This window comes from Otolemur garnettii, unplaced genomic scaffold (genome assembly GCF_000181295.1).
Source record: "Otolemur garnettii isolate 467f Iridium unplaced genomic scaffold, OtoGar3 scaffold00011, whole genome shotgun sequence".
In the NCBI taxonomy this organism is placed as follows: Eukaryota; Metazoa; Chordata; class Mammalia; order Primates; family Galagidae; genus Otolemur; species Otolemur garnettii.
This window is the reverse complement of record NW_003852406.1, coordinates 27,799,505-27,825,730: the sequence shown is the minus strand read 5'-3', so window position 1 is coordinate 27,825,730 and position 26,226 is coordinate 27,799,505. Positions and strand designations below refer to the sequence as shown.

General features: G+C 53.1%; 1 protein-coding gene across 4 annotated transcripts in view; it reads right to left on the bottom strand.

Annotated features, from left to right (window-relative positions):
* LINGO1 (leucine rich repeat and Ig domain containing 1) overlaps positions 1-26,226 on the bottom strand; it is a 197,349-nt gene that overhangs the window by 76,163 nt on the left and 94,960 nt on the right. The window contains exon 1 of one of the 4 annotated variants that reach the window (XM_003784538.2): positions 4,468-4,651. The exons of the other annotated variants lie outside the window; for them this stretch is intronic. The gene's annotated coding sequence lies outside the window, so the exon portion shown is untranslated. Of the gene's footprint in view, positions 1-4,467; positions 4,652-26,226 lie in introns of those variants that run through there. 4 annotated transcript variants of the gene reach the window in all.

The window sequence follows — 26,226 nt, the reverse complement described above, 5'->3', positions numbered from 1 at the left end:
GGGATTTGTCAAAGGTCACACAGCAAGAGGCTAGCAAAGACAAAACCAGAACCACACTCCTCTGACTCCCAGTCTCAGCTCTCTGCAGCACCCACTGCCCTTCCCATGGTGGCCTCGTTTTCCCCATCGTGCTCAGCACTGCCACGTGAAGTGTCTCATTTCTCTGAAACCCACGCTGCTGCTCCTGGGGGAGGATGTCTGGCCATCCTTGAAGAGATCTGCCTCTTCCAGCTACTACTACCCACCCATCCCTCAGCTCCCCAGGCAAAAGAGCCTCAATGAATGTCCCTAAAGTTGTCCAGGGAAATCGCCCCTCAGAGGGGAAGCCCTCTGGGCATGGAGCCTTTCACTGTAAGGTTACTTAGGTGAGCACAGCTCTGAAGTCCACCCCACAGTGGAGATGACAAAGTGAACCACAGCACCTTTGCTCTGGAGAATATTATGCAGGCATGAAAAATGATAAACACAGAGACGTCTATGGACACAAAGCAATGCTTCCCAAATAAAACTGAGCCGGAAAAACTGCCCAAATGGGTGAGGGTGGGGACTGGGTTGCCGTGGTGTACAAGACTCCTGCTCACAAGTCCACTTTCATCTGTCACCTTCCACCTGCCCTGTGGCAGTGTGGGGTCCAGGTTACAGAGCTGTTTTATAGACGGGGATCTGGGGCTTGAAGAAGCTATACCCGTGCTCCTAGTTATGTGGGGAGTGTGGCAGAGTCGGGAAGGGAACCTTTGACTTCTGACTCTGAGGACAGACTTCTACAGCTGCTCTTTGTGCCATGATGGTGCCATTATGGCTGTTCTTTCCTCTCTGCTTAGTTGCTCATTGCATTTAACAAACACCTATGTACACAATGCTTACTAACTGCCAGCTACCTTCCTAGGTGCTACAGATGTCAGCTCATGTAATCAGCAAACAGATGGATGAAGGAGCAATTACCTTTATTGTCTGGATGAGGAAACTGACTCACAGGGAGATGAAGTAACTAGGGTCCACTTCTATTTCCCAAATATTCTGCAAAGATCTAGTACAGTCTTCACAGGAAAGGGGTAAGGGGATGAGGAGGGAGCCGTTGTTGCCTTGGAGTGGTAGAAATAGAGATGTGGTTTTTTTTCCCCTTCTTAATCTCATGAAAATTCTTTTTTATAGCAATTCGAAGAAAAAAATCCAGGAAATGAAATGAACGTATCCAAGAAAAGTTTTTGAAAAAACAAGCACAGTCAAAAATGTTAAAAGTGATCACATGGAAGCTACTGATGCAGCTGAGAGACCTCAGCTGTGAAAACAATCCACCTCTCAGCGGTGAAATTCACATCTTCAGTCTTTTCTACCGATTTCCTGACCTGGGACCACTCCCACATGCCTGGGTGAGATCCTCGCCTCAGAGGGCAATGGGAAGCAGCCCTGCATGGAGGTAAACTTCAATAAACACCTCCCGGCTCTCAGGCCCAGTGCACTGCAGGTTAGCAGGCAGGCTCCCGAGCCCCCGCTGCCTCAGAGCTCCAGGTACCTGGCCCGGGCTGACCTTCGGAGGCCATGACATCCAGGCCTCTGCTTCCAGCCCTAGGCAGCCTACTCCACAGCAACTGAGCCCCAAAAGGTGAACAACATCACTGAGTGGGAATTGTGTGTATGCGTGCACACATGTGTGCACAAAGCCCACACCTACACATGTGTGTGTCTTCAGGCCCAGACACACCCAAGCCTCTCACTGAAAGGGCTTGATTCCCAGCCGACACATGCACGCATAATGCAAAATTGTTATATCACTACCTGTCACTACAGCTCCAACCTCATTATCTGCTATTTCTTCTTGTTTTCTGTGCTATTTTTCATTCATTCATCAAATACTTACTTAGCACTTACTACATGCCAGGTGTATTATAGGTGCTGGGGACTCATGGGGGTACAAGACAGACAAGTTTGGTGCTCTCATGGGAATGGTACAAATGATGACAAATAAATAAATAAAATAAATCCAAAAAGTTATAAGTGCAGTGAAGATCATAAAGCCGTGTGTGAGAAAGAATACTTGGGGCGGGGCTGTGGGTTATTCTAGCTAGAGGGGCAGGGAAGGTCTTTCGGAAGAGGTGACATTTGAATTTATTCTGTGCAAAATGAAGCTGCAGAGAGACGTTGGGCCTGAGGACCAAGGTAAGGGCTTTGGATTTCACCCCAAGTGCAGTGAAATCACTGCAGGGTTTTAACCAGGGAAAAGTTATGGCGTTTTCTTCACTGTTAAAAGAATTGTCTCTTCATTACCTCAAGGTGCCCACCTGTGCCCCCCCTGAACTCCAGGGGAGCAGGTCTGGGGTGAGAGACCAGTGGGTTGGCTGTTGCACCACCCTGGCTCAGCCAGGGTGACAGAGCAGTGAGGGAGAGAACAGGCGGATTCAGGATACACACGCAGCAGAGCCAAGAGCAGGAGCAGGAGCAGGTGGCTGAGGAATTGGACGTGAGGGGGTGGGGACAAGAGAAAGCGGAATCAAGGATGACTCCTGGATCTTCTACCATAGATACAGCCTGCTTTTACAACCAGACCCCACCACCACCACGAGAACCTCCAGTGGCCTGGTCAGGACTTCAGGCCCCTGACAGAGACTTGGCATTTAGGGGGCCAAAGAGCACAGCTAGGCACAAAAAGGTTCCAGGGGGACAGGTCTCTGTGTATCATGAGGAGTGGTGAGCATCCTGTCCCTGAAGGCATGCAAGCAGAGGTCTGAAGACACGTAGGCTGGGTGAAGATTTGCACTAAATGAGGAAGTTGCTTCTGCTACGAGTTTAATTCTATCAATATAGAAACCAAGGCTAGATTGTATGGGTCAGTGGGTATTCAAGACAGTCAAGGGAAGACAAGGTGATGCTGGAGTAATAGTTACTTTTATTACACTATCACAGAACATTCGCATCTATTTTCTACCTGGGTTCTTAGCCCACAGTGGGAGGCAGATAAGGCAGGATGACTAACCCCATTTAGTGGATGAGGAAAGTGAGGCCCAGAGAGGTAAGAGGATCAGCTCAGGGTCCCACAGCACATCAGCCCCCTCTATGGCTTCACATGGAGGAACCTCCCCATACCCCACCTAATGGGCATCCCACCTCCCCTGCTCCAGAAGGAGCAGGAATCTCTCCAGTCCACCCGGGCTCCCAACCAGCTGCCAAGACTCCCCATCCTTGCAGGTTAGAGGTGCTCTTTGCCCCTGCTCCCCTGAACCTGTGAAGGGGGAAATCCCAGCTCAGAAAACTTCCCCTCAGGTTATGGGGGGATCCTCTGCCCTGTCCCCTTCTTCCCTGGTTGTCTCACCATAGCCCCTTAAGCTGATTCTTTCTTTGCCCTAGAAATGAACTCAAGATTGGCCCTTCCCATGCACCATCATTCTTCCCCCCCTACCTACATGACCGCTATAGGCAGCAGGACCCAGAGCCCACCTTGCCCGGCAGCCCACCTGACCACCTTCAACTTTCCTGCCAGCTGGGCAGAGACAGGACAGGAGAAGGTGGGAACTGGAGGTGGAGGTTCTCCCCAGGGAGGAGTGGGATTGCCCAGGTGGGGAAGCTGCCACCCACTGGTACCACATCACACACTGAACCCTCAGGATAACCTTGGCAGCCAAGTAGCAGCATCTTGCCTTACAGGTGAGGCAATGAAGGCTTGGGAGACTAGGAACTTGCCCCAAGTAAAAATATTGAACAGACAGAACAACTTGTAAGTGCTGGGATTTGAACCCAGGACTGGCTGATCCCAAATATCCCGTGCCTTCCCCTGCTCCCTTCTGCTTCTGCAGAAGTGTGAGGCAGCTCAAACAGGCAGCCTGGTGAGCAGATGGGAATGGGCTGGGGGAGGCAGAGAGAGAGAGAAGGCGAGGCAAAGAAAGGACAAAGAGGGAGCAACAGAGACAGATGAAGGGACAAGTGAACCCTGTCGGGCCAGAAGGAGCAGCTCTGGAAGCCGCCCTCTTGATGGATGAAAGGCCTCAAGCACCACCTCTGCTGCCATCTGCCCCTCCAGCCTCACCACAACTGTTCCCTGGGTCCATCTGCAGGTGCTCAGGACCAAGGAGCCTCCGATAGTTGAGGTCAATCCTTCAGGGCACCCCCCACTGGATGAAGAGGTGGGCAGAGGGAGTTGAGGGGCCAGTTCTGGGCCTGAGCCACCTGCCCAGCCTCCATTTGCCCCTGACTGGCTGGAGGGCCCAGCGCCCAGACTGTCCACCACACCGGCCAGCCCTGCATGGCTGAGCGTGTGCTGTGGGCCAGCCAGGTGTTCCCTGTCCCTGGCAGCTAAGCTCAATCAGCCCGTCCCCCAAGCATGCAGGGTTTAAGCAACAGTCTTTCCACTGAATATTTAAGAAGAAAAATATCTTTTTTTTTTTTTAAAGAAAGAGAAAGAAAGGGAGGGAGGGGAGGAGAGAAGGGAGGAAGCTGGCAGAGGAGGAGGAGAAAAGGAGGGAGGGAGAAACCTACCCCATTATTGCAGTCAAGGTCATGGGCACCAGCATGGCAGGGGGCGGGCTTGGGTGAGGAGTCTTTAATCTGAGAGTTCAGGCTGAGGAAACTAAACGCTTGAAGCCGGAGTACATTACTGCCCTGAATGATCTGTCGGCTTCTATTAGGCTAAATATCTCTGTATAATGGAGAATTATCCTCTGAAGAGGCAAACTGCCGCCTCTTGGGGAGGGGTGGTGGGAACCTAGCATCGTGAGGGCTCTCCCATGGTGGGGGTGGGGCAAGACCAACTCAGAAAGCCACCCCACCCCTCACACCCCCTCCCTGGAAAGTCACAGTCAGCAGCTGCTTAGATGTTTGTGGTGGCACCTATCCCTCCTCCTCTTCCTCTCCAGACTCTCCCCTCACTTCCTCTACTTAGAAGCCTGAAAAGATGCCAGGCCTGGGGTGGGGGCCTTTACAAAACTGCTGGCCAGCTGAGTGACCCTGGGCAAGTCCCTAAGCCTCTTTAAACCTCTGTTTTCCTATCTGTTAGATGGAGCTAATAATATCCACCTGAAGGCTAGCTGTGTGGGTGGTGGCTCTGAAGCTGGCACAGAGCCCAGCAGAGCAGGCATCCTGCCGCCCACTGGTGAGGACCTCCCCCATCCTCCTCATCCTCACTGGCCCTCCTAGGGCACTGCCACCTCCTCCAGGACTCCCTCCCTGACTCCCATGCCTGGCTATTTCCCTCCTTGGGCACCTACAGCCAGACCTGGGCCTCCCAGTGTTCAGTGGCTGTGTGCACAGGAGGGTCAACCCCCGGAGTTACTCCTGGCCTCCACCCACACACTCAGGACTGGGCACCCTGGACTCTGCACAGATTTCAGACTTGGAAGCAAGGGCTGGCATAAACCAGGAGCAGAGATGGTGACACCACCAGCATGTACCACAAGGGGTGACACTCATGGGAAGGCAGTAAGCACCAGGGAAGCCAGGCCAGGAAACCAGAAATCTGAGACTATCAGCAGACTGGTCAAGGCAAAGGCAGGATTCAGGGCCAGGTGAGAGGAGCAGAGAGGTAGGGCTCAGTGCCAGGGGTTTGTGACAGGACAGAGTAGCTGCTCAGACCAGGAAAGATCTTGGGTCAGGAGGGGTGGGGCTGACCTGTGCATATGGCACTGAGAGTCAGAGGACTCTGGCCGGGTGGGGAAGAGGGCACCAGGTGAGGGGGTTCTGCAGACCCCAGTATCTGTCCCTCAGGCTCCCATGCCATCTTTAGCCTGAGGTAAGTCTCTGGGATAGCTCAGGACCTCTTGCTGCAGGCATGGCATCCATTGTTGCAGGACATGCAGCTGAGCCAGGGGGACCACACTGGAGATACTTCCTGGGAAAGAGGCCTGCAGCCCAGGGGACACACAAAAAGGAAGGCCACATCCAACACAGAAGCACATTGCTTGCTGCCCATTTTCCACTATAGCCCCAAAGATCCTGCTAGAGCTCCCAAAGCCTGGGGGAGGCGCTTGTTCATTCATTCATTCAACAATTGCCCTCTAATGCTGCCTGTGAACTAAGAATACACAAATACTCCAGATCCTGCATCACAGAGCTCACAGTCTAGTGGGCAGGAGAGAAGCCAGGAAGACAAGAGACAAGAACTCAGGAGCTGTGTGAGAGTGGGAACTTGGGGAGTTGTGGAAACATGGTAGGGGGCATCCAAATCCAGGGTTGGAGCTCTAGAAAGGCTTCCAGGGGAGGGATCTTTGAAGGAGTCTTGAAGGAAAAGGAGTTCAGTTTGGAAATAGCGGGGAAGGGCAGTGCAGGCAGAGAGGGGACCTGTGCCAAGGCCCAGTACACCAGCAATGGTCTAGAGAGGATGACAGCCCCCTACCCTTCAGGAGGGTCTAGGGCACATGACTAGGGGCTTAGCTCTTATCCCAAGAGTTGTCAGGAGTCTGAAGAAGGGTCCCTGTGCTGCCACTGGGTAGAGGGTGGATTACATGGGAGAAGACAGGAGACAGTGACTCAAGTTAGAACTGAGGCAGGGGTCAGGGAAGAAATGAGGAGGCCTGAGATAGAGCAAAGAGGAGGGAGTGGATGCAAGAGGGATTTGGGAGGCAGAATATGCAGAGTGAGGGCAGCAGGTCTAACCCTGACAGCAGCAGTGCCCCACTCAGCACCATCAATGCATTTATCTAAACAACACCGGCAAACTTTGCAAAGCCCTTACAAATGCATTAGATATTTTGGTCCACACAGCACTCAGGTGAGGCAGACAGGCCGCTTACTTAGTTCATGAATTCAGTAGCATTTGTTGAGTGCCTACTATGTTCTGGGGACCACTCTGGCACACTCAACAGAAAGGGAAGCTGAGGCCCAGAGATGCTGCCCAAGAGTTCCATGGGAGTGACCAGAAACAGTAGTTTAAGAACTCAGGTGTCCTCCAGACTTGGGAAACAGGTGGGGTCAGATGCCGGACAGGAGCTATAGAAAGGGAATGCCCGAGAAGGGAGCTGGATTATGAGTCCCCAGGGGCAGGAATGAGCCTCAGTCTGGAGTAGAAGCTCCTCCTCTTCCTCCAAGACAGGGCTGAGAGAGCAGAGACACACTGAGAGGAGAAGGAGGCACAGCCGGGTAGAGGGCACTGATTGACCTCCATGGCTAGAGGCTGAAAAGTAGGGGGGCATGGACCAGTGATGGCACAGCCACTAGGCCCAACTGAGGGGCATGTAGGCAGGCCAGAGAGTTAGAGGGGTCAGAGTGGCCACATCAGGAGGACCAGGAGCTGGGCAAGGTCCCCAAAGGTACCTGTAATGAGAGGGGAAAGGTGGAGGACAAGGAGTCCCTGTCAAGAGGTGTAGGCCCTGGACTGCCTGAGTGGGAGCACCATGCAGCAGCCTCAGGCTTCTCTGTGCTCTGTGGGCTATGGAGCCAAGAGAAGGAAGAACCTCCTCAGAGGTGGCTCTCAGGGCCCCAGGGACATATCAGGAAAAGCCAAGAGCAGCCCAGCTGCCCCCTGAACTCACACTGTCATGATGGGAACTGCTGGGGCCACCTCCTCCCCTCTGTTCCCCTCCATTTCCCTCAGGTCCAAGCTCACACCTACCCCTAAGCATTTATGCTCTCAGAGGAGGAGCTCAGCAGTCCCCTTTTTATTAGAAAACTGGTGGTGGTGGGGCACCTCATTTCCTGGCAGTCTGGTCAGGAAAGCACTAGCCCGGGCCTGGCACACGGCAGGTGAACATGAACCACCATCCCTGCCCTGCCTGGTGGCAGAGCCCGATGGAGTCTGGTTGGCATGGCACCCCCAGTGTCTCAAACACACAAAGTGCTCTATTAACTCCACTGACCCGAGTCTGCCTGCTAACCAGCCAGGAGTGATGTCACCAGGTGGTCAGGCTTCTGCCCACTGGGCCTGGTGGGGAAGAGGCTGAGAGGAAGGGGATGTTGCAGACACTCCAGGAACGGGGAAGACCACAGCAGAGGCCAAGGTCACAGGAGTAGCAGAGGCCTTGCTCTTGCCATATACTTTAACACTCCCAATAGTTCAACGGGCTGCCCGGGGACCTGGGGTGGGGGTGCTGAGGGTGGGTACCCAAGCAGAGGGCCCTTGGGCAGATGCACCTAGTACCCACCTCACTTGCTCTGGGGCCTCCTCAGAGCACCTGCAGTCCTTGGAGTCCCCACCCTCCCATAGGCTCAAACTAGAGCATTGCAGGAAAACTGAAATAAATCAAGAGAAGGAGACACTGTTCTCAGAGAAGGGGCCAAACCTGGCAGATTTCACAGAGGTGTGACTTTTCAACTCCCCCAGCCCCTCCGTGAAATGGGACTGCTCCACTGCAATGACAACTCTTAGTACTATTCCTACCACTACTTCTACTACTAATAATAGCTAAAGCATTTGGGGACTCACTCTGTGCCAAGGTCTATGTGAGATCTCTGTGGCTAGAAAGCATGGAGGAGCTAAGGCCAGGTGTGCCCACTCCTAACTCTCAGTTTGTCTGGACTGGCTGGAAGGGCTGACTGGGGTCTGGCCTTGGCACAGCTGCAGGCAGGTGGGTATGACCAGCGATCAAGGTCTCCAAGTTGTATCACTCCAAGTGGCTGTTCCTGCTGAACCTGGTGAGCAGGGTGGGATGGGGGAGGGATTCTTTTAGAAATAAGCCAGAGGCAGCAAGGTGAGAAGTGCATCAGACATGGGTGCAGAGGCTAGTATGGCTTTCTCAGCACTAAAAATACCCAGGATGAGCACAGTTGTCTACCTGTGGCCTCCCCCTTCTTGTCTTCCACAGGGCCAACCTCACCCACACGCCAGGCTTCAGTGCTTGGTCTAAAAAGGCAGAGATGGGCAGGAGGCCTGCATTGCCATGGAAGAGGGAAGAGAGGGAAGAGAAAAGCAGCAGTGGTCGTCTGCTATGAGCATCTCCTGCCCTGAAACCATATACTGAGTTGGTATTGTTATTCCCACTTGACAGATGAAGAAACTGAGGCTACAAGGGGTTTATGTTCCTTGCCCAAGGTCAGGGGAAATGGCAGGGCTTGGATCTCACACTTAGAATCATCTGGTTCTAATGGATGAAAAGATGTCAAAGGCTAAAGGGCTAACGAGGCTGAAGTTGGAGGGTATTTCAAGCATAACCAACAGGCCTGGTTGGAGTTTTGGGAGTAAGCCCTTCTTGGCTCCCCTCTTAGTGGCTGCAGGTCATCCTAAGCCCAGGGCTGAGGTGGTCGGACAGATTGAGAAATTGAGGAGATAAGAGGCAGGGGAGCTGGGCATGATGGCTGACGCCTGTAATCCTAGCACACTGAGAGGCCGAAGCAGGTGGATTTCTTGAGTTCAGAAGTTCAAGACCAGCCTGAGCAAGATCAAGACCCCATCTCTAAAAATAGCCAGGCACCGTGGTTGGGCATCTGTAGTCCTAGCTTCTCAGGAGACTAAGGCAAGAGGATCTCTTGACCCCTAGGAGTTTGAAGTTGTTGTGAGCTATGACGCCAGAGCACTCTACCATACCAAGGGCAACAAAGACAGACCTGTCTCCAAAATAAAAGAGGCAAAGGACAGTAAGGGAGGTCTCTCCTTTGGCTCCCAGTTGCCTTCTCCCCACCCAAACTTGCCCCCAAAGCATCCCACTTCCCTGGTGGGGTGGGCACCCAGTAAGCCCTGAGAAGACTTGCCTGGGGCAAAGCTGTTGGGATGCGGCTAAAGAGCAATGAAAGCCCAGCCCAGAGTGAGGACTCAGGCCACCTGTGAGCTGAAGCTAGCAGAGGGAGTCAGGAAGTCCCAAGAGAACAGATGGCACAGTGTTTGGAGTCCCACATTAGAGTATCATTCCTCTGAGTCCTCAAAAATGTTTAGTTTCCACAAGACTTCTGAGCCTGGGATGGCCAACATCTAGGAATATTGGTAGTGGGTGGTAGGACCCTAGGTTATGGCCCCTCCTCTCCTGTGTTTCTTGGCTTAAGTGTGTTGCCCTCTCTGGTTCGAGTCACATACAACCCCCTCTCCCCAGTCTGGGGGACTCAGTGGGGTGGAGATGTCCCAGAAAAGCTGCTTCTCTCAGTGTCAAGGGGAAGCTCTAACTCTGTGCCCTACCCTTCCTAAGGGAGAGTGCTGCCAAAGTCAGGTATCACAGATGACCCCACCACTCCAAGTGGCTATTCCTGCTGAACTGGTAAGCAGGGTGGTATAGGGAAGAAATTCCAAGGGGGAGCTCTAACTCTGTGCCCTACCCTTCTTAAGGGAACATGCTGTCAAGGTCAGGTATCACATATGACCCCACCCTCCAACCCATGGACCTACAGAGGCAGCTTTGCCTTCCTTGGTTACTGCTCCTGTATGGACAGTCTTCATTAATACAGGACGTATACTCAGTGTGATGTGCCACGGCCTTCCTGTACCACCTGTGCCACCTTCTCAATAAGGTGGTGATGCAGGTATCAGTATTCTGATTTTCTAGGTGAGGAAATGAAGGGTTAGACATGAGAAGGGTCGGGCCAAGATATCCAGGAAGAGCCGCAGAAAAGCCCCAGGGGAGTGTTTGGTTCAGCACCCTGGACAGCTACAAGAGCGCTCTACCCATGCGTTGCCTTCCCGACCACTCCATAGGCAGTCCCAGCCACACACACACACATACACACACACACCCTTGGTGATATCTGCATTTCCTGATCCTCTCTTCCTGTTTAACTTCACTAAGATTTTCTTGGCTCTCTCCTGGGTCTCCAGGTCTGTAACCTGTGCTACATGGCACTGAGACCCCAACAATGTAGCTCTCCCTTTCCCTTTACATCTCACTCTCCCAGCAGCAGCAACCTGAGAGCAGGAAACAGTCTCCTTTCTATGACCCAGTCTTGGCACACAGAGGAGACTGGTAAGAACCCACTGGCTTGGGATCAGGCAGCTGTGGATAGGAACTACACTGGAACTGCTGAGCCCACGGCTTTGCCTCCCTGAGCTGCAAATTCCCCAGCTGGTAAGTGAGCTACCTCTGTCCCCCTCACAGGTCCGCAGGGGTCTACATACAGAGTGCAGGGAAGCCAGGCAGGGGACTGCTCCTTCCTCACAGCAACTGGGGCCTCCTGCTGACCTTCCCCCAGTCCACTTCCTCTTAGAACTTCTCTCAAATTCTGGACAACTTCCCCCAGGAAATCTTCCAAATGACTCACAAGTGGGGGGATTCTTGTTGCTGAGAAATGTCAGGAAGGCCTAAGAGAACAGCCAGTGCAGTGCCTGGAGTCCCACTCTTAAAACAAGATTCCTTCCTGTCTTCATGGGTTTTCAGTGCCTATAGGGGTTTTGAGAGAGTCAGGGAACACCTAGGAATACTGCCAGTGGGAGGTGGGCCCCTGAGGTCCTGGCCCCCTCCCCTACTAACATACTATGTGTCTTGGCACAAGTGTCTTCACATCTCTGGGCCTCAGTTATCCCATCTGCAATATGAGATGTCCATGCCTACACAAAGAGGGGGCTGGCACTCTTCCCACCACTTCCTGGAAGCAAAGGAAGAAGTGCCTGTGAGATGATGTCAGGGGTCCAAGGAAGAAGCCTGCAAAGCTCTAAATCCAGGACCACGATGCCTAAAAGTTCTCCACAGGGACTGACACATTCTACCCTCTTACAAAGGGAAAAGTTAGACCTGTGGGTTTTATGGGGCCCTGGAGACAGGCTCTGCCCAGCTCCCCACCACTGGTGAAGACAGAACCTACCTGCATACCTCAGACCTTGGGGAAGGGTCTCCTCGTCCATCTTCAGACTGAGTTGACTTTCCTAGGGAGTTTCGACCTGAGGAAGGCTGAATTCACAGCTCCCAGTCTAAATGGAAAGGGGATAAGATTCCACAGGGGACCTGGGCAGGAAGGGAGCTCTACCAAAGGTCCCTCTCTGCCCCTGGAAGGGGTGCTGTGGGACAGTGGAAAGGAAAAAAGGATCAAGGTATTTGAATCCTGGTTCTGCCACATAACTAGCTGGGTGATCTCAGAAAGTCACTTCATTTTCTTTTCTTTTCTTTTTTTTTTTTTTTTGAGACAGAGTCTCATTTTGTCACCCTAGGTAGAGTGCAGGGTGTCACAGCTCACAGCAACCTCCAACTCTTGGGCTTAAGCGATTCTCTTTCCTCAGCCTCTCAGGTAGCTGGGACTACAGGCACCTGCCACAACGCTTGGCTATTGTTTTGTTGCAGTTGTAGTTGTTGTTTAGCTGGCCCAGGCTAGGTTCAAACCCACCAGTCTTGGTGTATGTGGCCAGTGCCCTACCCACTGAGCTATGGGCACCACCTCACTTCATCCTTTTGAGTTCCAGTTTCCTAATTTGTCAAAAGTGGACAATAATAACCCAGTGGCCTATATGGTACCTAGTATGTGGCAAGTTCTGGAGACATTATGACCATTTAAACTTTTTTCTCATTGTGGCTCAGAGAAGTTGACATCAGCCTTGGACAACTGACTAACAGGTCCTGTGGTGGGAGACAAGCAGAGTGCTCAGAAGGAGTGCAGATAAGGCAGAGCCTCAAATCTACCCTAGATGGCTGTGCTTAGAGAACTATGCTGGGCCTTGACCCTGGTCACATACTGACCATGACGACCCTAGACCCACTGAGCCCTGGCGACACACTGGCCCTGAAGCAGTCACCAGCTGCTGTAACTAATTTACACCAGAGACTAACATCTTGGTCTTGATCTACCCTAAGTGGGTTGCAGTTCACTTCTCACAGAGAAGCTGCTGGGTTCGTGAGCAATGGCTCATTCATCCCTGGCGGGGAGTGGCAGGAGCCCGGGGACTCGCCCTTCCTGTTCACCAGCCCACACTCTCCCGCACCTCCCCCTGGCTTCTGCCTTCCACACACACATCAATCTTGCTTCTATCACCCCTGTGGCCTCGCTTCCCAGGCTACCTGACCAGTTTTGTTTCTTGACCACAATTCCACAGCCCAAACCCATAAGGTGCTCTCCAGCTGCAGCCTCAGAAGGCAGGAGGACGAAGATCCTGGCATACCTAGGGGAGAGGGCTCAGGCCTCACTCAGACCCTAGCTCACCATCCAGGTGGGGATGCTGAGGTCACTGGGAGGTTCATGGTGACCTGAGGACCCCTGTCCGGGTCAAGGGCTCCTTCCACCCAGTTCTTGGCTGTCAGGGAGTTTCTCTCCTCTCAGCGCCCTGCCCAGACAGCAAAGAAAGTCTCCTGCAGGCTGGGCGCAGGCAAGCCCCAAGGTCCTTCCCACATCTAGGAAGGAGGCAGGGGCTGGCAGAGCCTCAGAGAGCTGTCTTGTCCCAGGCTCCTGTACCCTTAGAAAGCCCTGACTTGGGGCTCATTTTAAACTCTTCTGAGACTGAACAATTGAAGAACTTTTCTAGATCCTCCCAAGCACAACTGGGCCACAGGGCTGAGCTGTTCTGACTTCCCCAGGGCAGCTGAGGCCTCCTGGCTTGTGTGACCCTAAGAAACTATTTACTACTAAATCCAGACATGGCCCCAGGTTAAGACTGAGGTGGCCACACTGGAGACAAGCGGCCCTCTGAGGCCTGAGCCCTCACTGTTCATTCACTCTTTTACTGGAAGCTCTGCTCTTCACAAACACAAGATGAGATGGGGGTGTGGGGGTCACTTCTAGAGGCCAACAGCTCTGAGTTCATGCACTAGCTCTAAGCACTGCCAGCTATGTGGCTGTGGTGAGAACACTTCATCTTTCTGAAAATGGGGTTAATAATACGTAAATCACAGGATTGTTACAACTATGACCCTGATATCCTACCATTTCCCTGGGACATCCCCCCCACACTTTCATCTTCCCCCAGACCACCCTTCCTCCTCCAGTGCCCCTACCCCTGTAAATGTCTCCCTCCACCATTGACCCAACTGCCAAAGCCAGTCACCTCGGAGCCCTCTGATCCCGCCACCCAACCCAGCACAAGTCTTAGATCTGTCTCCAATTCAACTCCTCTCTGCACCTCCATCCCAGGCTAGGGCTACCACCCTGGACAACTGTGGAGCTGCCCATCTCACTCCTTTGTCCCTTCTCTATCCAGGGCAGCATCACTGAACCTTCCAGAAACTTTTTGTTAGACCAAAACCCCCACCTTCCCCATGGTCCACAGGCTCTGCTTGACCCAGCCCTGCCCAACTGCCCAGATCCTCTGGCTCTCTTCCCCACACCCCACAAGTTTCTTTTCTTTATTCCCCGCTTCTGCTCCCCTTCCTTTCCTTCCCCTCCCCTCTCGTCCCCTTCCCTTCCTTCTGGCTCTGTTGCTGGGGCTAGAGTGCAGTGGCATTACCACAGCTCACTGCAGCCTCATACTTCAGAAACAAACCATTATGCCTATTTATTTATTTATCATTTTCTAACGTTTTTGGTAGAGATAAGGTCTCAGTATGTTGCCCAGGCTGGTCTCAAACTCCTAGCCTCAAGTTATCCTCCCACCTCAGCCTCCCAAAGTGCTGAGATTATAGGTATGAGCCACAATGCCCAGACCCCCACTCCACAAGTTTCCTCCTGACTCCTTAACCACACCAAGGTTCTCCCAGGCATGAAATGCACTTCCCCCTCCTGGAACACTGCTCCCTCCACATCCACCTTCTCAGAGAACCCCTCCCAGACTGCCCTCAGTCTGCCAGCACCCTCCCCCACCTCCACATTTTCTATCATTCCCACATACCACTTGTCAAAATTTGCGATTATATTCTACTTATTTGTTTACTTATTTATTATCTGTCCCCACCCCTACTCTAACAAAAACTGTGAGCTTCACTAGAGAAGGGGCCATGGCTGCCAGCGTCCACTCTAGCACAGTGCTGGAACATAGTAGGTACTCAGGAAGCAGGATCCCCACTAAGGTCCATCACTCAGGAGCAGACCAGAGAGCCCACCCTCCCACTTCCCTGGCCAGTCTCAGAAGCTCTATTCAGAGACCCAGAGGAGACATGGGCAGTCGCAGACACCTAGATAGGCACAGCTCTGCTCCCTTGGGCAATGCCCACGGCTGTGGCTGTGCCAGGTTGCCATGCAGATCCCCAGCAGGGGACAGCACAGCTAGGGACTGAGCAGAGCAGAACACGCAGCTACCAAGATCATGCCAGTGGCCAGGTGTTCTCAAAGCAAATCACCTCAGCAGGTGGCAGCCAAAGGGCAGGGGTGCTGGAGAGGAACAAGGATGTGCCCACATCTAATGTTCCCGGCTGGGGAAGGCAGGAGAGAGAGAGAGAGAGAAGATAAGAGAGAAGAGAAGGAGGAGGAAGAGGAGGAAAAGGAGGAGGAGGAAGAGAAGGAGAATCATCCCTGCTCAGCCCATCTGTGTGCTGGGCTCCGGCAGGCTCTGATTCAGCCCTGGTGCTGCCTGCAGCAACCTTGGCCAGATAACCCTTTGTGGGGCACGCTTCCTGTAGAAGGCATGACTCAGGACAACTTGACCCTGGGAAAAGGGGTGGATGGGCAGGGCTGGGCTGGGTCTCATACACAGGACTCAAATCATGGAACTGAACCAATGTGATCTCTCCTAGAAGTGCTGGCAGAGCAAGGGGCCAAATGGCATCTGTCCCTGGGTATTTGGGGCCTTCAACATCTAGCCAGACCTCTCTAACCTTCTCCCACACTAAGCCCTCCCAGAAACCCATATTCTCATCTTCCTACCAGCAGGCCACAGATGTCTGGGCACATCTCTGCCTGTGCTGTTTCCCCTTCTTGCACTGTCCTTGCTCATCAGACTGTCCTATTCCACTCTGCTTAAGTCCTACTTCTTGCAGGAAGCATTCCTGGACTCAGGAGTCACCAGTCCGCTGAGGGCACCCTAACTGCGAGGTATGACCCTCCCATCCATTCATTCATTCATTGAGCAAATCTACACCAGGCACCAGGCACTGCTGAGGCCCTGGGAGTGCTAGAGTGAATAAGCCCAGCTCGGCCCAGCACGACTCCCAGGAGAGATGATGACACAAATGTAATCCCTTTCAAGCTGCCTCTTTAGGGCCCCCAGGTTCTGGATGGCACAGGGGAAAGAGCTCTGTGGTGGCAGTCCAGGGCTGAGCAGGGACACAGGACACTCAGACCATACTGCGTAGGTACTGGGGTCCTGAGGAGGGTGCCAGTTCTGGGGTACAGGGTGATGACAGAGGCAGGAGGGCTGCCGTGGCAGAGGGGTCTGGGGCAGACTGCACTACAGCAGTCTTCCTACCTGCAGGCCACAGGTGGATCCTGCCCACCTCCTGCCCCCTCAGGCCTGTGCTAGAAGGAACCATGGTCTCTTCCCCCCTGGCCTTCCAAGCACTGGTCCTGCAACCCACGCCACCCCACGGGAGCCACTTTGCCAGGCTCTGAGGACATTTCTCACTTTCCCCCATGCAACCATCCTCTGGCTGTGGCCCACCTCACTAGTCAGTGGGGACCAAGGCAGTCCCAGAAACCTGTTAGAAGGCACACAACTATAAAAGTCAGGATGGCAAAAAACCCCATGGCACAGGGAGTTTCTCTGTGAGGGACACCCTGATAGCCTCTCTTCTCCCACCACAGTTCCCCTATAACCTGCTGGCAGCCTCAGGGAAGAAGAGCTTGGCCTTAGCATGGCTGGGGCAGAACCAAGAAAGAGAAGCAGCCATCCTTACAACCACCCCCAACATACACACACACACACACACACACACACAGAGCCCTGGGTAGGGGCAGGACAGGGTGTTGAAAGGAGCCACATCCACCCTGTGACCCAGTGCCACTGAAGGACACCAGGGAGCCAGTTCTTCACATCAATACTCCACTCAGTAGCCACTCTGCCCAGCATTATGCAGAGAGGAGGAAGAAGGAGGCCCCCATGATCAACCTCTCCCAGGAAAGGGAAGCAACATGGGTTCCTTCCTGCTACGTGCCCAATGCTGAGCACCCAACACCTGCACTACAGCCCAGTTCACCTCAACCCTGGAAGCAGAAATGATCCCCAGGGCAGTCCCTGTGGCTCAGTGGGTAGGGAACCAGCCCCATGTACTGAGAGTAGTAGGTTCGAATCCAGCCCCGGCCAAACTGCAACAAAAAATAACTGGGCATTGTGGCGGGCCCCTGTCATCCAAGCTACTCAGGAGGTGGAGGCAGGAGAATTGCCTAAAACCAGGAGTTGGAGGTTGCTGTGAGCTGTGACGCTGCAGGACTCTATAGAGGGCAATAAAGTGAGACTGTGTCTCTAAAAAGAAAAAGAAAGGATCCCAATCACTCTGCTGGAAGAAAAAACAGGTCAGCAAGGTCACATGATTTGCCCAAATTCCCACGGCCAGCAAGCGATGGAGCTTAAAGTCCAGTCAGCACTGGGGCAGCAGGGATTTTAGCCAGATATTAGGGAAACCTCTCAAACAGGTGGAGGAAAAATCTTAATCCCAGAAAGGGCTAGAATCCCATCCCAGGAGGCTGGGTAAGTGGCTGAGGGCAGGAGACTGAGCTTGTTGACCTGTGGAGTCCCACCAGCTGTGACTTTCTGGAAACCCCTAGAAGGCTCAAAGAGGGCTTTCCAGAAGGGGCTGGGCAGCTCCTGAGAATGCCTGGGGGTGGGGTGGGGGTCTCTGCCAGAATGCTGGGTAGGAGCATGGGCACCAATCTGAGGTGCCTCTGTTCTCTCTGCAGAGGCCATGACCTCTTGGGGCCACCAACAGAGACATGGATTCCTCAGTCCCAGCAGAAAAGGGGCAGGAAAAGATGAGATGAAGGAGGGAGGAGCGCTCTCTGAGCACCCAAACCAGCCAGTGGGGAACACCGTCCTGCAGTGTTGACAGCACCCGGTACCAGCTCTTTCAGAATGTCTGTTTTGCGCAAGGTAATTACAGTCCTTCCTGTGTAATGAGATGGTTTTTAAAGGCCATTCAAAGGAAATTTCCTATAATGAGGTGAAGGGGTTTATAGTGTTAGACATCAGGGCGGCTGGTAATTGGTGGAACCCTGGCTGAGTCCTGGAGTGAAGCAATGAGTCTCCACATCTCAATGGCAAAAAAGAGGAGAGGGGGCACGAGGAGCCCTGGGAGAGAGGGTGGAAACTCTGCCAGTAAAGTTTCTGGGACACCAGTAGTGTGGTGTGCCTTAAAGGGCAGGGAAGGCTGATAGAGCTGGGGCTGGGACTGGGCAGGGCAGGGGACAGTTCACAGGGACAAACACATTGAATGGTATGCCCCTCTCCCAAATTCACGTCCATTGAAAACTCAGAACGTAACCTTGTTTAGAAATAACATCTTTGCAGAAGTAATTGGGTGAGTCCTAATCCAATGACTGGTGTCCTTACACAAGAGGCCAACCCGAACTCAGATGCACACAGAGAAAGCCACACGAGGACGGCAGAGGGGAGCAATGCGTCAACAAGCCAAGGAATGCCAAAGATTGCTGGCAGCCATCAGAAGCTGGAAGTGACAAGGGAAGATGCTTCAGAGAGCCTTAGAGAAAGCCTGGCCCAGCCAGCACCTTGATTTCAGACTTCCAGCCGTAAGAACTGTGAAAGGATAATTTCTATTGTTTTAAACTGCCAGGTTTATGCAGCCCTAAGAAACTAGTACAATAAGCATTCTATCTGGCCATGGAGAAGACAGCCTCAAAAGGTGGTGAGCCTCCCACCTCCAGGGGCGTACAAGCAAAGCCGGAGTGTTCCCTATCCCTCAACCTGAACAACTTCCAGGGCGGGTTCCCATTAGTCGTCTGTTCGGCCTCACTGAATGCAGCTCAGGGAACAGGACAGGACAGGACAGGGTTATCATTCCTATCCCACAGATTTGGAAACTGGGGCAAATAACCTGCTCAAGAGTTCGGTGCCAGTGGCAGGCCTGGAGTCCTGCCTGCCAGTCTGGGGCTCTTCCAGGCTCATTACCCTGAGTTTTCCTCTGTGCCCTCCCTGTCTCCAGATGCTACGTGGCTCGACATCCTGGAAGGCGGAGAAAAGCCCAGTCTCCCTGGACACAGCTGTTCCAGAGGGAAAAGACACCCCTGCTGAATGGTCTTTCCCACCACTGCCCTGACTCTTTCCAGTGGCACTGAAAGCCCACTGCTCTGATGTGCAGATCCTGGTGAGATCACCAGCCTCTCAGATAGCATTCAGCTTAGAGAGAAGCCACCGTGGATGACAGGCCCTCACTGCGTGCCTACTGTGTGAAAACCCCAGCATGAGAGAGGTGGGAGTAAAACCCATAGGAAGGCAGGGGCCCATCTCTCCTCAGACAGAGGCCACCCAGACCAAGCCACCTGGAAAGACCCCACAGGGCGTCCCCAGACCAAGTCCAACCTCTGGATGGGCATCCTGTGCCCCCTCGGGAAGCTGGAGGGAGATGGCAAGTATGTAGTAGAGTTGGTGTGACCAGCAATCAGGGCTGGAGCGGTCAGGAGGGCCCACCTGGGAGGAGAAGGAAGGGAGAAGTGTGTGACTAGGGGAGCAGCAGCTCTCAGCTTCTGCTCCTCCTTCCAGGCCTCAAGGGGGTCAGTGGCTGCCAGGGCTGCCCTCCCCCCCACCCTTGCCCGACACTCAGTGCCTGCCTGTGTTGTCAGAGAACTTGGCGAAGGCCCCTCTGTTCCGGCACCAAATGAAGCAAGAGCCGTGCCAAGCTCACCGATCCTGGCACCCGGCGCTAAATGCTGGTTAATTGGTGCTGAGCAGCCAAGGGACGTGAGGAACGGGCTTTGAAGTACCTGGTGTGACTTGGGCAGCAGGAACAATGGGCCACCCAGCCAGTACAGAGTCTCAGCTCCTAATTAGGTGCTGCTTTGAGCAGGGAGGCATCAGATTAATGAGGTTTACAGCATTGGGTGCATGGCATGGCGGGCTGCCTGTGTTCTCTCATTGCAGTTTGATGCCAAAACCTTGTTCTTTAAATCAAAGGTTCTCCTGAAACTCTGCTTTCTGACGTGCCTTGGGTTTCTGCTGGGTGTCTCTGCCAGGGAGCTAAGAGCCTTCACCTCCATTCCTTAGCCGTGCTGTGGTGCCAACTTTTGTTACACTGAAGACATCACAGAGCAGGAACACTACACAGCCCACTCGGGATCGAGGCCTCAGCAGCTGGGCTAGCTCCCTTTTGCAAAGTGAACCAGCTCAAGGTTACATGGCAGGCTGGCTGCCTGGTCCCCAGATGGCAGACCCTCTCTGCTCTTGGCAGCTTCGGGAGTACTGGGCCATGGAGAATCCACTGGCCAATTTCCCGCCCTTGGCATCTGTTCACAGGCCTTAGGGGCCTCTGGTTCCCCAGTCTTGGGAGAAGATTGAGATGTCTGCAGGAGCCAACCTGCACAGCCTTGCCTTCTCCCTCCCCTCCTCAGCCTCCTCTCTGGGCCTTTGCTCATCCAGCTTCCTTCCACCAGCCCCCAAAATTTCCTCACTCCAGTCAACTAAACTTGCGCCATACTTCAAAGCCCATCTCAACACTATGCCTCCTTCACAGTGGTCCCTGGATCTTTCTCTTCTCCAAGAATTTCCAGCCCCAAATTCCTGTTCCCTTCAATGACATCTCTTGTCCCGTATTCCACTGTTTAAAGTTATTATATCTCTGCTCATTATTTTGTCCTGTCTCCCCTATAAGACTGTGGCATAAGGACAGAAAGAGCATCTGTGTCACCTTTGTGCCCCCACAATAAAGACTGGCTGATTATAAACATCCTGCTCCTCTCTGACATTCTGTCAGTCACAGATCGAGAAGACAGCACAGCACCCTGCCCTCAGTTTCCCCATCCTGCTTCCTTTGTGGCATTGCTGGAGTATCCAGAAAGACGCTGTACAGAAACCTGTTTTTCAGGAATATGAGGCAGTACACAGTGGGGTGAGGTGCCCCTGAGGAGAGTGGGGGCAAGGGGATAGGCCCTAACAGGGAGGCTGGGGACCAGTCAATTCCTCTCACTAAGCCTCAGTTTCCCTATATGCAAACAGGGTTGGTCCCAGATTCACAGCATATGTGCATTAAAACTTACTCAATCGTCACGACCCCCTTTGGAGTAGATGCTGTCATTTCCTCCATTTATAAATGATGACAGGCCTAGAAAAGTGTATAAAACCCCCTCTAAGGAGAGGACGCAGTGCTCAAATCCAGGGGACATGCTGGCTCCAGAATCCAGCCTCCTCACCACTCCTCTAATTCACAAGCGGGTCCTTGCTAAGCTCCACCAGAGCCCACTGTTTCCAGAACTTGTGTAACCTACCTGGACCTCTGTTTTCCCATTTGAGGGGTGGGCACGTGGTGATGACTTCTGCTAGGCCAGGCCAGGCTGCTGTGCTCCCTGCTCTTTGGGCCCCTTCTAGTCCTCAGGTCCAAATCCCACCTACCTTGAGTCTTCCTGTCCCATTGAGGCTACCCCATCAGCTGTGCTCCCCAACATCTGCCCAGGAATTTCCAGACCACATCCCCTCACCCATAGAAGGCTGCCGTGTGTCTCCCTCTGCATCTGCACCCTTGCCATCCTTCTAGGTGACTCCCCCATGTTGAGGGGTGACTGGCACTGGAGCTCTCCACTCTCTGACCACCGCCTCCAGTGACCTGAAGCTGCCATTCCCTCCAGCCTCTCTCCCAGGGCACAGCCTGGCCCTGACACCACCACACTGGCCAAACCTCCCAGCCTGCTGTATGGAGAGCCTCTTCTTACAACCCTTTCATTGTGCTGCAACTGTCACTGCCCTCTGTCCTTACTCCCATAGCCAGCTTGGGTTCCCTAGGCCATTGGTATAAGATCTCAAATGCCTTGTCCTCCTATCCCTTGGTGGTACCTTCATGAAACTCCAACCTAAAGGAATCCAACCAACAACCTCTTGGTGCCCATAGCTGGAAAGCCAAATGCTTTTGGAGAAAATGACCCTACCTTGAAGGTTCTGTGACCTCCAGTGGTCACAGCACTGCCCTGCAATCCTGGCTTGAGCCACCATCCAGGTCACCTTCCCACTCTCCAATATGGCAGAGCCCCCCTACTCGTGTGCCCCCCCCTTGTCTCACCTGTAGCTCTCTGCTGAGGAAGCAGAAGTCAGGGATGTGGACCCTTCCTCTGCCCTGTGTATTCTAGAAGCCCATCTGCTTCCTGCCTGAGGAGGGGCTGCACTGCTGTCAAAGGTTAGGGTTGTTACGTAGACTCTGAGCCCATCTCTCTGGTCCCCAGTAATTAGGCTCTCATCCTATGCTATCTTTCAGCACCACCTGTCTTACCCTCTTTACCGGATCCTTCATCCTTCCCATCAGCAAACGGTCATGTTCTAGTGTCTGCCATGCTTTAAAAATCCCCTCCCTTAATTATGCTGAGTTTTTTTTTTTTAAATCAATCCCAGAAGGTTATATCCTGTGTGATTCCATTTATGTAACACTCATTAAATAACAAAATTATGGAGATGGAGGACAAATTAGTGGTAGGCGGGGACCAAGGTGAGAGAGTGTGTACATGGTGGCCCCTGGCGTGGTAGGGATCTGTGTCTTGGTGGTAGTTACACAGAGCTGTGATAAGATTACACATGACTATACATAAACACACACACAGATGAATGCATGTATAAATGGTGAAATCTGAATAGGCTTGTGGGTTGTACTGATGTTAATTTATCTGGCTTTGATAGTGCACTGGAGTTATGTGAGATGTAGCATTGAGGGGGGCTGGTGAAGTTGTACATGGCACGAGCAGCCGAGCCAGCCCTTGGTCTTAACTGCTGGGACACCACAGCACCCTGCTTCCCTCACTCCGCCGGGATATGCCTCCTAGTCTCCTATGTTGGCTCCCTCTCCCTCCACGCCGCACAGTGGTGAGCCCAGGGTCCAAGCCCTGGTCCTCCTAGGGGGTCTTATCTGTGCCCTGGTTTTGTTTTATTTTGTTTTTGAGACAGAGTCTTACTATGTTGCCCTCAGTAGAGTGCTGTGGCATCACAGCTCACAGCAATCTCAAACTCTAGGGCTTAAGCGATTCTCTAGCCTCAGCCTCCCGAGTAGCTGGGACTACAGACACTGGCCACAATGCCTGGCTATTTTTTGGTTGCAGTTGTCATTGTTGTTTAGCTGGCCTGTCCTGGGCTCGAACCTGCCAGCTTCAGTGTATGTGGCCAGCACCCTACTCACTGAGCTATGGGTGCTGAGCCTATGCCCTGGTTTTTAAACACCACCTGCAGCTGTAGCTGCAGCTCTCACATCCTCATCCCCTACTCTAGTGGTTCTCAACCTGTGGGTCACGACCCACAGGAACTGTGTTAAAGGGTTGCAGCATTAGGAAGGTTGAAAACCACTGCCCTACTCAGACCTATCCCCAGCTCCAGGCTTCTGACCCAAACTGCCGGTGGGTCTCTCTGCATGAGGAAGTAGTCAGAATGGAACTCCTGGTACTCCACTGCTCCTCCCATCTCAGAAAAGGCCCACAGTGGCTCAAGCCAGGAACTGAAGTGTCCTTCTGTCTCCTCTGTGATCCTCCCCTGTCCCTTCTCCATGATGGGTTTGGATCACCCACCACTCGCCATCACCATGGTCACATTTTGACCCAGGCCTCCACCAATTCTGCCTAACTGATCCCCCCCCCCTTTTTTTAGAGATAGTCTCACTTTATCACCCTCAGTAGAGGGCTGTGGCATCACAGCTCATAGCAACCTCCAACTCCTGGGCTTAGGCAATTCTCTTGCCTCAGCCTCCCGAGTAGCTGGGACTACAGGCACCTGCCACAACGCCTATTTTTTTGTTGCAGTTTGGCCAGGGCTGGGTTTGAACCCGCCACCCTCAGTATATGGGGCCAACGCCCTACCCACTGAGTCACAGTGCCGCTCTCATCCCACATGGCTTTTTAAAACATAAATCACATCAGTCACTGCCCTTGCTTAACTTATCCATAGCTCGTTAGTGGCCTTGGAAAATACCCCATGGTCCCAAGTGCCATGCAAATACCCTCCCAGTCCCCTGCCCCTGCCACTGCCCTTGGCCACATCGCCGCCTCCTCCTCACCCTAGGGCCCCCCAACAGGTGCTCCTAAGAGTTCCTGCCCGCCTTCTCTTACCAGCTGTCCCTGTTTACCCCGTCACTGTGCCATTAGCCATGTGGAACTCCCCGTCCGCCCCACCTGCCTGACAGGACATGCATAGGCAGCACCTGGGATGAGGAGGGCACTCAGGAATGCTGGAAAAGCAAGTGGACTGCCCTCCTGCTCCCCTGCCCCTCCCAGGCTGAAGCTGGCTCGCCTGTGCACAGGGATGGTGCACATGTCTCTAAACACCCACTCATTCCACTCTCCCCCAAATAATAATTGATACCCAGATGACTCGACGACATGATAATTTCCCCACGTCTTGGCTGGGAGCTGCTTCCAGCGGTAAAAGTTTGCTGTTTTATGGCCCCAAGAAGACATCAGCCATAACGTGCTAAAATTATCACCTAGTGGAGTCATCTGTTTAAATACTCTGGAAACCACATACTCGAGGGCTGAGCACAAGTCTCAGCTGTCTGGAATGCTGACGGTAGGCCTGGCTGTCTGGAATGCTGGGCTCCGGGGACAGAGCCCACCAGAGCTTGGCCCACCCTGTTTACTCTACAGGGTGACTAGTCACATGTGGGATGCGGCAGGGCCACACTTCGTGGCCAGAATGCTGCAGATGCCCAGTAAGGGGCACTCCCCATCCCTTTCCCACATCAGCGGGGCCCTAGGAGGAAAGGGTGCAGCCCTACTCAGCAAGGGCAGTCAGGCAGCCTCAGGACTGGGCAGTGCGTGGCTAAGGGGGTGATGGGGTTAGAGGGGTGAGCCGTGGCAACTGGATTTGGCTTTAGCCTAAACTGCATTAGTAGAAGGCGTGCCATTATATGTTAAATGTCCTGAGAGGTAGTGGATTCCCCATCACCAGAGGTGACTGAGCAGAGCAAGACATGGTAGGAAGACAGTTTGGTGGGCTGCCCTTCTCCAGCCCTGCAACACTGGGACACGATCCTCAAGTGAAGTGGAGTTCCAGGGCCAAAGACACACAAACTCAGATGCCACCTCCACCACTGGCAACTTGGGTGACCCTGGGGCAAGTCACATAACAGTGCTCAGATGCAGTGTCCTCATGTCCACAGAGAAATAACATCTATAAGATCTCTGTGTGCCCATCCCCTCCCTGCACCAGGGCCTCTAATTGCTCCTTACTTCCTTTAAATCAATGTAAATACCTTGAGGTGGGTCTTGGTACCCTCCCAGTATCCTTCCTGCCCATTCACAACAGGTGCCCAGATCTACCCTCCTCTCCACCCTTTAGAGTCCAAATGCTAGTGCTGCCTCCTCCAGGAAGCCACCCCTGGCTGCTCTGATGGGTGCTGAGCTCCTCCTTACTTGCGGGCTATATACACACCAGGTGTTTGTGTCTGGTGGCTCTCCAGGTGTGCCTGGTACCCCTTCGACATCTCATGGACAGTTGACTGCAGCAGGAAACATCCCCTGTGTGTGTGTCCTGTAATAATGGCAAATACTTAACATGGCCTTTACTACATGCCAACCACTTTACAGGCAACCAACCCACTTAATCTGCACAACACATTTACGAGGGAGGCCTTATTCTTATCTTTCTTTTATAGAAGGTGGAACTGACCACAGAGAGGTCAAGTGACTTACCCCAGGTCTGACAGGAGTAAATGGAAAAGTCAGATTTGCACCCAGGCAGTATGGCCCCACAGTCTCCAGTCCCAACCCTGACTCTGCACCACTCTGCATCAGCTTCCCAGTGCAGACACTGCTCCCCACTTTGGGCCTTTTCACTAGTCCTCTGCAGAGTCAGGAGTCACCTTAGAAGGATGGCTGTGGTACTTAGTGACTCTGAAGGTCAAGACACATGCAGAAAAACACATGCATGTGCCCACGAGGAATGAGCAAGCACACAGACTCACACATAATGCGAGTGAAGAGCCATCTGCTACCAGTCCCACTGCTGAGTGCCTCTCACTTCTCTTCCCCAAGCCACGGCGGGCAGGGGAGTGAACGGTGGTGACTCAGGCACTGCCCACCTCTGCTGTTAAGTCTGTCTTAGATGTTAAATTTGAATCCTGGTCCACCCATGTAGTTAGATTCCTTTGTATAGGTGGTGACCTCGAGGCCCAGAGAAGGTTGGATACCCTCCTTAGGTCACACAGCAAGTCAGGGCCTAGGGAGTTTCCAACAAATGCTTTCCCATACCTTCCACAGGTCCCTTCCAGAATCCCCAATTCCAAAAATTTCCCCTATCTGTACTTGCTTCAAGCAGGACAGAAATAAAAAAGAAATGAAGAGAAAATAAGAAGAAATAGAAGAGAAACAAGAGGGAGGGGAGAGAAGGGGAGGGGAGGGGAAGGGAGGGGAAGGAAGGGGGAGGGGAAGGAAGGAAGGAAGGAGGATGGATGGAGATGGATGGTGGACAGGTGGGTG